This window comes from Mya arenaria, chromosome 6 (assembly GCF_026914265.1).
Source record: "Mya arenaria isolate MELC-2E11 chromosome 6, ASM2691426v1".
Taxonomy (NCBI): domain Eukaryota; kingdom Metazoa; phylum Mollusca; class Bivalvia; order Myida; family Myidae; genus Mya; species Mya arenaria.
This window is the reverse complement of record NC_069127.1, coordinates 49669000-49682781: the sequence shown is the minus strand read 5'-3', so window position 1 is coordinate 49682781 and position 13782 is coordinate 49669000. Positions and strand designations below refer to the sequence as shown.

Here is a 13782-nt window from a genome sequence, read left to right as displayed (position 1 = left end):
ACTTGGGATCATGTAAACATCAACGTAATGAAAGTTCGTAAACACCCTGTATAAACCGTCGGTCGACGTGCACAATGCACTAGCGGATCCAAGGGTGGAGGCGTATCCGCCCCCCCCCCCCCAAAAAAAAAAACAACAACAAAAAAACAACAACAAAAACACAATAAAATAATAATAATAGAAAAACTAAAATAAATAAAAAATAATAATAATGAATATATAAATAGAAATTAATTCGTCAAAGTTTACTTTTATGTCAATTTTGGAGAAAAATGTTATAGTCTTATAATACGCTCAAAATGCATCATTATTATTGAAGTTGTTAAAAACATGCCAACTTTTTAAACTATTTTAATTTCGGGATTTGAGGGAGGGGCTCATGTCAAAAGGTTGTGCCCCTAAGCAACATTCCATTTAACGTCAATTGCTGGCTTCGCCCCTGATATGAAGAATACACATATAATTAGTTTAAAGGTAAGACTAACCATCGCGTGGCTAATGGAAAATGGACAGCATTCTTCCAAAACTGATAAGCCATTGAACAATTATCATCGATACTCGTTAGTCTGTTTTCCCGAAACATGTTTGCGGTCACTACATAGCTAGCCTTCATGCACGACGGCGAGAAAAGGTGGCCATCACTCAGAGAGGCATTTATTAATTACCAAACCAGACATACCGACCACACATGAATTAACTACAACCCGATATCGGCGATGAGTGCGTTTAGTCCCACGAGGGTGAAAATGAAAATGACGAATGTGAAAATTGAGAATGAAAATTGAGAATGAAATTTGAGAATGAAAATTGAGAATGAGAATGAAAATTGAGAATGAAAATTGAGAATGAGAATGAAAATTGAGAATGAAAATTGAGAATGAAAATTGAAAATGAAAATTGAAAATGAAAATTGAAAATCATCAGAGAAAAAAAATGAGCGTCTTGGTATCAGATACAAAAACAAAGTAATTTATTTCAAGTTTTTATTTTTTCATTTTGTGAAACAAGATAATTGTCACAATCAATCGAAAACTTTCTTCAACCACGTCAGGGTTAGCCGGCCAAGATTGCAAGATTTTCAAATCGGTGGAAGAAACATGACAAACAATAGTTTCTCATTCGCACTTTTGGTGGCGTTCCATCAGCCTTACAATCATTACAGTACCACACATATCGAAAACAGTTTTGGCAGTAGCCAGCTGGAGGGAAAATGTTCAAAAGATCATGTCGTTGACAAGGTTCTAACGTAAAGACTCCAGCACAACACAATTGACATTCACAACAGAATCTTTTGAAATAATCATTGTATTGTAGTCCAGCAAACCCAACGATGTCAGTATATCGTTTTGCCATAGTAAGTGAAGTGTGAATAGTACAGTCACCGCTGTATATAGTTTGTAGTGCTCTCAAAAGCGTATACATTATTTCTCGAACTTGCATTCGTCAACTTTGCAAACCAATGTTAGAAATTTGAGCTAACTAGCGTATTGCGGCTGTCTACAGCATAACTGTGTGAATCAGAACTGGTAGTGTTTGAGTGATTAACACAGTTCACCTTTCTATGTAAATGAAATAAACAGAAAGCAAAAATACAAATAATTGTTTACGATTTATTCATAAGAAATTTTCCAATAACAACAGTTCTGCAAAAATAGCATTTACTAGTTTTGATTGAACATGCATGATAAGTCAAATGGCCACAAGGCGTAAACACAATACACTTTTTGTCCGTAACACAAATTTGACAAATGTTTTTTTCATCGTTTTGTTGTTGCAACTCTTGTCGCGTTTCTTGTTTCATGCTGAGGTGATGCCAAATTACGAAATATCTTGGATACTAATCGCATGTCAGCCAAAATGCAAAACATATTAGTACGGGTGGGGTTCGAACCCACGCGGACATAGTCCATTGGAACTTAAGTCCAACGCCTTAACCACTCGGCCACCGTACTTGGTACAAATGAGATGAGAAGTGAAGATTATAAGAGCTTGAAATTATAATGCAAAGGCCATACGATCTGCCAAATTGCTCATGGATTCCTTACAAAACTTTGCAGTTACTCTTAGTCGAATGAACAATTGCCTTAAATGCAAAAGTATTAGTACGGGTGGGGTTCGAACCCACGCGGACAATGTCCATTGGAACTTGAGTCCAACGCCTTAACCACTCGGCCACCGTACTTGGTGCAAATGAGCTGAGAAGTGAAGATTATAAGAGCTTGAAATTGTAATACAAAGGAAACATGAGTTTTTTCTTATGTTTGAAGATTTTAAAAATATGAGATGAAATTTAAAAATTGCTTTCACGTGAAAGTGAAGTGAGCTTTGCAGTTTGAAGCATTTCAAAAGACGAAAGTCTTCATGATGCTTAAATTTTGTTTCACTCAATCGTTGCATAACTATTGAAAATTTCTCATATACAACTAATGCTTCTAATTTCAGTTTATGTTTTATTCAAAATGTAAGCAGATAACAAAGTACAAACATGCATAGTATTCATAACATTGCAAACATATCAATATACATAATTATACACAATTGTTTTCATGAAATCAAACACAAGCAAATGTTTACAATTGTTATAATGTCAAACATTCAATGTGAAAAGTATTTTTGTTATGCAATGTGGTCACTCCCTGTTTTTCATCCAGACTTGTGACTGGCATTGGTCAGGTTACCCACGGCATCAGCGAGGTCGGAAAATGGTAACTCTGAGCCAGAAACCTATTTTCCTAGTGTCATACACTACGCAAAATCAGCACCCATTAGAGGCCTTCCAGGCGACCTTCTACAATTTGTTACACCTATAATGTAGAGTGCTGGACTACTCGGGTGTAACAAACGGGGTATTGCTGACTCGTTGTAGGCACAACGCCGAACTTATGATCTCAGATACATGAATGGCTATACTGAAGCAAGAATCGAGTGCTACAGCCGCATAGATCGATCAGTGAACGATTGGAAATATGCGATCAACTTCAAGTACCCAAAACCACAAGCTAGGCTCGAAAACTCGTAGACTTATTTCTCTTTTGATCTAAGAGAAGGCTACAGAGTTCACTTTCAAACACACCTCTTAAGCACATAGAGGCATATTTGCTCGCTTTACTTGCAGGCAGGAAATGCTAACTTTAATCTCAGAAAGCATTTCCTTTTATGTATCGCAACTTCTGAGCAAAGAAGCGATTGAAGTTTGAATTTTGAATTTTGAAAAAAACTGAGGCAACGCTAAAGGCAGTTACTCGACAGGGCACACTTAGGAATAAGCATCCGATTGCTTGTGTTTTCCTCTCTCTTTGTAAAGACTGTGTGGAGTGTCGGACCACAGCGATACATCGAGGTTGCCACTCCCTATTTTTCATTGCCTGTAGCGCGACATGATGACCATGAGCGGTTCCTAGTATTGGTACTGTACATCACCTTACACCAATACTAAGCTGGTCTAACGACACCTCCATACTCATGGTAGCCTCTCAAATTTTACTTTTGCCAAAATGTTTTTGCGAAGTTGACAAAATCATTGCATTGCATCCAAGACCGTAGCATATTGAGCAATGAGAAACAAATCTCGTCGAAGCTATACTTCTATGCTCATGCTACCAGACGCAAATAACAAATCACTTGCCAAATTCGCTTTTTGTATATGATCTATTGGCTATCACAGAGAATGATCGTATTCGTCAGGCGATGTCAAAGTGATCGACAACATGAGCTGGCCAGACTCAAGAGCGAAAAACTATGAGGTATCGCGACATACGGTTCTCATGTTCAAACCAGAAGGTCAAAAAACCTCTCAGATATTTTCTCTGTATCTCTGATGCACCAAGTTCATAGTGCGAGGAGAAATCTGAGAAGTTCAAACCCACTTTGGGCTCCCAGCAGACTAACAGCACTTCTGAGTTAAGAGCTTGCTACTGGAATGACGAATATTGAAAAATGTGGAGCTTATATACCCGATGGCCAAAATTAATGCGCATCGCATTATAATTGTGCATAAATGGTTAGGACTATTTTTTTTTACCGTTTTTATTTATACGCTCATATGAAATAGTTCCAGAATTATCACTTGATTCCGCATTATTATTGTACAAATGGCTCGAGATTTTGAAATCTGTGAATGAAGTAGTTTTTCTATGAAGATTATGTGAAATTAGTTTCAGCAAAATATCATTTTTTTTCAAGTTTCATGGACTTGATGCTGCATTTTTTTGTGCATATAGCTTATGATTGTGAGATCTGTGAGATTTGCTGCAAATGTTGATTTGTTGAATTTGAACATTATGAAGATTTTATTTTTTTCATGAAATCTTGTGTGAACGCCAGTTTCAGTAAAATATCAATTTTTCATGTTTCATGGACTTGGTGTTTTTTGTGCATATAGCTTATGATTGTGAGATCTGTGAGATTTGCTGCAAATGTTGATTTGTTGAATTTGAACATTATGAAGATTTTATTTTTTTCATGAAATCTTGTGTGAACGCCAGTTTCAGTAAAATATCAATTTTTCATGTTTCATGGACTTGGTGTTTTTTGTGCATATAGCTTATGATTGTGAGATTTGTAATTTTTTGAGATATTTGCATGAACCTATAATTTTTTCAACATTATGAAGATTTGATTTTTTTCATGAAATCTTGTGTGAACGCCAGTTTCAGTAAGATACCAATTTTTCATGTTTCATGGACTTGATGCTGCATTTTTGTGCATATAGCTTATGATTGTGAGATTTGTAATTTTTTGAGAGATTTGTATGAGCCTATAATTTTTCAACAATATGAAGATTTGATTTTTTTCATGAAATCTTGTGTGAACGCCAGTTTCAGTAAGATACCAATTTTTCATGTTTCATGGACTTGATGCTGCATTTTTGTGCATATAGCTTATGATTGTGAGATTTGTAATTTTTTGAGAGATTTGTATGAGCCTATAATTTTTCAACAATATGAAGATTTGATTTTTTTCATGAAATCTTGTGTGAACGCCAGTCTCAGAAAGATATCAATTTTCATGTTTCATGGACTTGATGCTGCATTTTTGTGCATATGGCTTATGATTGTGAGATCTGTAATTTTTTGAGAGATATGCATGTGCCTATAATTTTTTGAAAGATTTGCATGAGCCTATAATTTTTTGAATAAATGAAGCATATAATTTTCAACACTATGAAGATTTGATTTTTTTCATGAGATCTTGTGTGAACGCCAGCCTCAGAAAGATATCAATTTTTCATGTTTCATCGACTTAGCTGCATTTTTTTGTGCATATGGCTTATGATTGTGAGATTTGTAATTTTTTGAGAGATTTGCATGAGCCTATAATTTTTTGAATAAATGAAGCATATAATTTTCAACACTATGAAGATTTGATTTTTTTCATGAGATCTTGTGTGAACGCCAGCCTCAGAAAGATATCAATTTTTCATGTTTCATCGACTTAGCTGCATTTTTTTGTGCATATGGCTTATGATTGTGAGATTTGTAATTTTTTGAGAGATTTGCATGAGCCTATAATTTTTTGAATAAATGAAACCTATAATTTTCAACACTATGAAGATTTGATTTTTTTTTCATGAGATCTTGTGTGAACGCCAGTTTCAGTAAGATACCAATTTTTCATGTTTCATGGACTTGATGCTGCATTTTTGTGCATATAGCTTATGATTGTGAGATTTGTAATTTTTTGAGAGATTTGTATGAGCCTATAATTTTTCAACAATATGAAGATTTGATTTTTTTCATGAAATCTTGTGTGAACGCCAGTTTCAGTAAGATATCATTTTTTCATGTTTCATGGACTTGGTGTTTTTTGTGCATATAGCTTATGATTGTGAGATTTGTAATTTTTTGAGATATTTGCATGAACCTATAATTTTTTCAACATTATGAAGATTTGATTTTTTTCATGAAATCTTGTGTGAACGCCAGTTTCAGTAAGATACCAATTTTTCATGTTTCATGGACTTGATGCTGCATTTTTGTGCATATAGCTTATGATTGTGAGATTTGTAATTTTTTGAGAGATTTGTATGAGCCTATAATTTTTCAACAATATGAAGATTTGATTTTTTTCATGAGACATTGTGTGAACGCCAGTCTCAGAAAGATATCAATTTTTCATGTTTCATGGACTTAGCTGCATGTTTTGTGCATATGGCTTATGATTGTGAGATCTGTGAGATTTGCATGTGCCTATAATTTTTTGAAAGATTTGCATGAGCCTATAATTTTGAATAAATGGAGCCTATAATTTTTTTATGAAATCTTTAGATCCCTCGTTAATTTCTAGATTATGAACATTATGAAGATTTGATTTTTTTTTCATGAAGTATTGTGTGAAATAAAGCCTATAGTTCGTTTTTTTTGAAATCTTGAGATCCTCGTCAACTTTTAGATTTTCACAATTGTTCACAATTTTTCACAATTTTCGATGCATATTTTTTTGTTGAGAGCATGAAATTACAATTCAGAGTTGCATTATTTTTGTACATATGGCTTATGATTGTGATATCTCAATTGTTTGAAAATAAAAAAGAAGCTTTTTCATACAATCTCATGTTTGTTTTTTTTTAAATTTCAACACATCAGAATTTGTGAATTTGCTGTTCATGTTTTGCATTATTTTTGTACATCTGAGTATTTTTTTGAAAAAATGAAAAATGCTGCTGACAAAATGTTGAAATGTTGAATGTTTGTGTGATATGTGTATTTCGAGCCATTTTTTTTGAAGTATAACGCCAGTGGCTGTTATCTTCAAGCATTAAAAGGGAAACCTAATTTTCATCGTAACCCTATTATGTGGTCCTAACCTAGTTTTATTTGTTCACAAATTTGAAAATAAAGGCAACGCCAAAGGCAGTTACTCGACAAGGCACACTTAGGAAGAAGCATCCGATTGCCTATATTTCCCCTCTCATTGTAAAGACTGTGTGGAGTGTCGGACCACGGCAATACAAAGAGGTTGCCACTCCCTATTTTTCATTGCCTGTAGCGTGACATGGTGAACATGAGCGGTTCCTAGTATTGGCACTGTACACCACCTTACACCAATACTAAGCTGGTCTAACGACACCTCCATACTCATGCTAGCCTTTAAATTACTTTTGCCAAATCATTTTGCTGAACGAAAACATTGCCACATATCAATGTTCGGTCGTTCAAGAGGAATGTTTGTGATGAATGAAGTTTTGCACTTCGAAACCAAACTAAGAATGCAATGAGCCTAGTACATTCACTTGTATTTCACAACGCATCTACATTCTAACATTTTTTTAAAAAGTGCTTGATCTTGCAATATTGATTTCAATTTTCATTCAAGCTGAACTTTATAGACATTGACAAAACAACAGGCTTGCATCTTAAACCGCCGCATAAAGGACAGTGAGAAACGAATCTCGTCGACCCATGCTGGCACGAGCAAACAAATCATTTTGTCAACAGCATTTCACAACGCATCTACATTCTAACATTTTTTTTTAAAAAAGTGCTTGATCTTGCAATATTGATTTCAATTTTCATTCAAGCTGAACTTTATAGACATTGACAAAACAACAGGCTTGCATCTTAAACCGCCGCATAAAGGACAGCGAGAAACGAATCTCGTCGACCCATGCTGGCACGAGCAAACAAATCATTTTGTCAACAGCATTTCACAAAAATGAAACATTTTAAAATGCAGTGCAAATTTTGCTCTTGTGCACACTATCAAAATGTTTACCATTTTACCAATATGACAAGACCAAAGCTTAATAAATTTATGAATTACAAGCAGCATTACTGCTAAAATTTTGTTCAATCACAAATGTTCCTCGGTTTCAGCCGTGACCAAGTCTGGCTGTTTCTCATAAAAAAAATATAGTGAAAAACCGTTTGACTGTGGTTTCATTGAAAAAAATCGACAGACCAAAATGTAACCAATTTTATGAAAAAAATGTGTTATCTTTCGTGAACAATACTTTGGATGGCCAAAAAAAATAACAACAGTACTCACAATAGCAAACAAGACCCGCGTTACTGGGGTAAGCAAGACAGCACAAACATTAAAAGCAAACAGATAAATCAGTATTTCTCCATTTAAATTTCATTTTTGAAATGATTTACTGTATGATAAATTTTCAATGTTCATGTAAAACACGAAATACAAGTGTTGGAGAATTACTGATAAACAAAAAGCAACGGTACAAAGCACATATAATACAAACAATATTTTAAAACGAACAAGTGTGGATAGGTATCTTTTTTCAAATAAACAATGACATTTCAAATAGATCGACGAATTCTGTCTGCTGTCTTCTGTCGGATCCCCTGTGTATGGCATCTCATCTGAAAAAATGAAATGAAACGTGTAAAAGACGAAACATTCTTACATACAATAGCACATTAATGTTTACTCTGGTAAATTTTGGTTTCATTTATAACATTGGATTTTTACAAAAATGATAAATGCTTAATTTCAAAACATATTAACCATTCTCTCAGTTTTGATTTACAAATGACAGAGCAGTACACTAACAACGTGCTTAAAATTATGATTTTTTTGACAACTTTTCAATTTTTTCAAAATTTTTGACTTTGGATTTTCACCATAGCGCATTCGTTTTTTAGCTATATACTTACCAAAGCGCATTTGCGTTTAAGCGATGTAGTTTTTTCACGCTGAGTACCCCCCTTATGAAACTTTTTTTTACATTGAATTTAGAACGATTTATTTGAATCTCAAAATTAAGCACACAAAGTGACGATGTACAAATATTTTGGGATGACGAGATTTTGGCTCGCTCGCCCGACCAAACTAAAAGACATATAGATATACTTTATGTCTTTCAGTTGGGCTGGGCGAGGTAACCAAAACGCTCGTCACCCTAAATTATTTGTACATCGTCACCTGGTTTGCTTAAATTTGTGAGTCGATTTGTCATAAAAAGAGTAAAATGTATGATCAGATGCTTAGCATCTTCAAATAATTTGACATTCATCTTTTGGTTTGACAAATAATAAAGTGAAATGTATGATAAACTGCTTAGCATCTGTAAATAATTTGACGTTCATCTTTTGGTTTGACAAATAATAGAGTGAAATGTTTGATAAATGCTCAGTTCATGAATCGATTTGACACTTAGCATTTGGTTTGACAACTGAAAGAATTATTTATTTGCGATTGTGTACTAGAAGAATTTGCATTGTATGACTATTTCTAAATGTCATGAACAAATAATGTCATATGGTTTGACAAAAAAGTAGATTGAAATACCATTCATTTGTGATGTTTTACACTTGTGAAATGCAGATCGAATGCATTATTTTTGTGCATATTTAATATGTAACGCATACTTAATATCATTACAAAACTTGAAAACTACAGCAATTTATGATCTGTACAATGGAGAGACTTAATCGCAAAATTAAGAGAATTGCCATTCTTGAGGCTAGACTTGCTGTACTCAAAACAGAGTTACAGTCAGAACTGGAGCAGCTGAACAACTCCAATGACATGACAATGAACTATGGTTCAAAAACATTATCACCTGTACAAACCGAGGTTGAAGACTGGGGTGACTGCGTAAGGACTTCAGAAATCATCAGCGAGGAGGACTGGGAATCTGAAGCAAACAGGCAGCCATTCACTCTTGGTGGGACATTCTGCAAAACGAGAAAATCTACAAACTGGGAAAACAGATGCCCTGTTTGTTTCTCAAAAAACTGTGGATATAAAGTGAACAGATGTTTGTTCAGAGAAGCCGCAACTCAGTGATTTAATATTCTACATTATTGTTGTATGTACCATATAATACTGGATGAACAAGTTCAAAAACTGTTTATCATATACTACTGGATAAACAAGTTAAAAAATAAATAAGCACTTTGTATTTTACCTCGTGTTGTTTTACTTCAATGTCCCGAAACCATTTAAACGAACAACTTCCACTGAGGTCAGACCAGCCATACAAAGCTGAAAAAACAAAACATTTCTGTTGAAAAATGAAAACATCAATGAGTAAAATAAGAACAATACTTGTTCAATTTGTTTGCCACCAAAAACATGAATCTTAAATGATCTTGTTTTCCCTGCCAGATGATATACAATAAAACTTAACAATATAAGCTTCAACTCACTAATTTTCATTTACTAAATATGAACACTGGCTAATTAACTTCTATTAAGTCTTTGACCACCAAAGAATATTTGCAGTGAGTTGTAAATGCTTAGTCTCAAAACATATTAACCATTCTCTCAGTTTTGATTTACAAATGACAGAGCAGTACACTAACAACGTGCTTAAAATTATGATTTTTTTGACAACTTTTCATTTTTTTCAAAAATTTTGACTTTGGATTTTCACCATAGCGCATTCGCTTTTTAGCTATATACTTACCAAAGCGCATTTGCGTTTAAGCGATGTAGTTTTTTCACACTGAGTACCCCCCTTATGAAACTTTTTTTTACATTGAATTTAGAACGATTTATTTGAATCTCAAAATTAAGCACACAAAGTGACGATGTACAAATATTTTGGGATGACGAGATTTTGGCTCGCTCGCCCGACCAAACTAAAAGACATATAGATATACTTTATGTCTTTCAGTTGGGCTGGGCGAGGTAACCAAAAAGCTCGTCACCCTAAATTATTTGTACATCGTCACCTGGTTTGCTTAAATTTGTGAGTCGATTTGTCATAAAAAGAGTAAAATGTATGATAAGATGCTTAGCATCTTCAAATAATTTGACATTCATCTTTTGGTTTGACAAATAATAAAGTGAAATGTATGATAAACTGCTAAGCATGTGTAAATAATTTGACATTCATCTTTCGGTTTGACAAATAATATAGTGAAATGTATGACACATGCTAAATATCATGAATCGATTTGACACTTAGCATTTGGTTTGACAACTGAATGAGTGAAATGTATGACAAATGCTAAATGTCACGAATCTGACACATAGCTGTAATTTTGCTACCATAATGTGAAATAAGTACAAAGAGCAAAATCAAATCATGTTGGTTCAGTGTTTCAGTAAATTAAAGTACCAAGATGAGTTAACTTTACTGTTCATTGTAAATTTGAGATTTGTTTCTGATGAAATTTGGTGAAATTACTTACTTGTTATTGACAGAGCAGAACACACTGCATATTGGGTGAGCTTCAGGTTATATAGGCTAGGTTACTCCTCACAACTCTGAAACAAAACATTTTATCAACAAAACTGTACATATTGCTTGTTAGTTTTTTACTTTTTTCATTCCATTAAAAGCATGGCTAAGTGCACATTTCATCCACATCAACAATGTTGAAATAATCCTGAAAACAAAATACTTCCTACATACAAACAGAAACAGAAAAACTGTTCACATGCAGAAGGTATTATGTTCCCAACATTTCTTATCATTCACAACAGGAACAAAATTATGCATTTATGGCATTGGTAGATATCAAATATAAACTGAAAATTTATCTAATAGCAGTTCAATGTAATAAATCAAACACAGTGTCTGTTATTAGATAAATTATCAGTTTATAAAAATTATTCCAAGCATATTTCCAAACAGACTAAGCACTGAGATTATGATATGACAGTTCAATTCATGGAATTAATTTTCAGCGATTTTACTTACTTGTAAATGTACTTTCTTGGGTACTGCCTTCAACCATTTTGATCACCAGCTTTCTGACACACAGGACGACTGCATCTGAACTGCCGTCTCTGGTTTAAAAAAAATAATTTTCAACATATTTTTCAAACAAACAAATAGAAGAAGATATTTATCAATCTCGCATGATTTGCCATTTCTTATTTCTGTCAGTTTGGTCCCTAAACAAAGTTAAAATCATTCAAAATATGACATAAACAAGACAAGAGATATGAATTAACACCGCTTACTATGTTTTTCAACATATCTAGCCGAGAATTAAAGTTTCTAAAATCGGCTTCGAGAATGTTCGAAACATTCTAAAACGAGCTGGGAGCAATTTCTTTTGACATAAGTTTTTACGTAATTCAATGCACACATCGACAAAACTTGTTGGTAATATGATACATCATATATTTAGACACAATTTCTCATAAAACTTTTAAACATTCATGTCATACTTACCGCAGGAAAGCTGGAAATACGACCTTCACAATTTATTTTTCAAGATGGCCGACCAGCGCACAGCGAGAACTCTGCAATATGACGTCATACATATCACGTCATATCATTCCATGAATTGCATTATTTATTTATTTTTTAAACTTTTACGAAAATAAAGAAAATACACTCATTAAAAATAATTTAAAATTATCTTAATCATGTATTATGTATCGTTTTATGAAATTAAACAATAGGAAAAAAAAAGTTTGTTCATTTTCAGAAAAACGAAATCGAAAGTAGAAATATTTTCTGAAATTGGAAATGTTTAAAACCTCGTAAAATCATTTATATCTCTTGTATATGCATAAACCCGGCTTGATTCAATCGCGAACACATTATAGAAACTATAACTACCAAGGTCGTACCTTCAAACACAGAAAATATCCCAAATTTTACACACAAAGAGTATTGTTTACATGGTTCAACCGTATCCAAGTGAATACGACAGACAACACTTTCCCTTATAATAATCAGCTCAGTATAGCTTGTACCGAAAATCGTAACATTAGTCTGTGATTGTTTTACTTTATTTCATGTTTTATTTTGCTTAAGTATCGTACTTTGTAGCATTTTACGATACATTCTGTGTACCTTTGAGGAGTTATGCATAGCGATTTGCACATATATATGACTATATGACCATTACTCGTTTGATAACTATGAGCAAGCATAGTTGTTCTTAAAGCTTAAGTGATTCCAACTAGATTACTATAGATAAACACAATAAAATACGAACAGTTCATACATTTTATTTTGTTACTAATCATTGTCTGTTCATCACTCAATTTATTGTTAAAACTGTTTTGGCACAAATTGCCTCCCACGCCTGGCGAAGAACTGGCGAAGTGCTTCGTGATTCTCATTTCTCTCTAAGTCTCTGCTACTGAGCTTTTCAACAACTTTGTAAGTTTTGTCAACACTCGACGAGTCTTCTTGCACCAAACACACCAAACAGGGGTACAGTTCAGGGCACTGATGGCTTTCGGCTTTCTGTTCTGTTTTCTCAGCATCCCCTTTTTTGAAACAAATCAAACACGGATATAGTTTCGGACACGTGTGGATTTCAATTGCCATATTGATGTTTGCATTCAATTGCACACTGTCCATGTTTTTCTGTTTTGCATCAGACCTTCTGAGCAACTTCTTCAAACACGTTTTGATGATTTTCTTGATTCCCATAATTTGTATATATACTAGATCAGTAGGTTTTGACAAGTATGACATGAGAAGAAAAGATAAGTTTATATATGAACTATATTCGTTCCACTCATTGCATTATTTTAAGCCATGGACCATGCAATCTACAATGCTAGGTACGGTGCTTGCTACTATGTTACTATGCTTCTATTTTTCAATCGAGATAAACAAACAATCAAATTGCATTTCAACGCATTTATTCAAAGTTAAAACATCAAAACAATTGTTTGAACCTTTTCATTCGGAAAGCACTTAATGAAGTATCATCATGTTTGAGCGGATTGAAAACTAATGTCAATTCTTGTTTTCGCTCACAAAAATACTTGGTTCAATTTCGTCAATTTTTACTTCCTCGTCTTCGGTCTCAATGTCTTCAAAATTATCACTATCATAACAGTAACCGTCACAAACGCAGCAATTTCTCATATAACAAACTGCCCCGTCTGGGTTGTCAT

General features: G+C 33.7%; 1 long non-coding RNA gene and 2 other non-coding genes across 4 annotated transcripts; all 3 read right to left on the bottom strand.

Moving 5' to 3' along the window:
* Positions 1-1870: 1870 nt before the first annotated feature.
* Positions 1871-1952, bottom strand: Trnal-uaa (transfer RNA leucine (anticodon UAA)). Its single transcript has one exon. It is a non-coding gene; the product is annotated as a tRNA-Leu (tRNA).
* A 148-nt stretch (positions 1953-2100) lies between these two features.
* Trnal-caa (transfer RNA leucine (anticodon CAA)) lies at positions 2101-2182 on the bottom strand. The gene has a single exon. It is a non-coding gene; the product is annotated as a tRNA-Leu (tRNA).
* Positions 2183-8217: 6035 nt separating this feature from the next.
* LOC128238775 (uncharacterized) lies at positions 8218-12633 on the bottom strand. 2 transcript variants are annotated; one of them, XR_008261769.1, is made up of 7 exons: positions 12496-12633; positions 12092-12162; positions 11612-11700; positions 11100-11175; positions 9869-9945; positions 9521-9635; positions 8218-8318 (listed from the first exon to the last, which is right to left on the bottom strand). It is a non-coding gene; the product is annotated as an uncharacterized LOC128238775 (long non-coding RNA). The 2 variants fall into 2 exon arrangements; XR_008261770.1 differs by having other exon boundaries at positions 9531-9635.
* Between the last annotated feature and the right edge of the window lie 1149 nt (positions 12634-13782).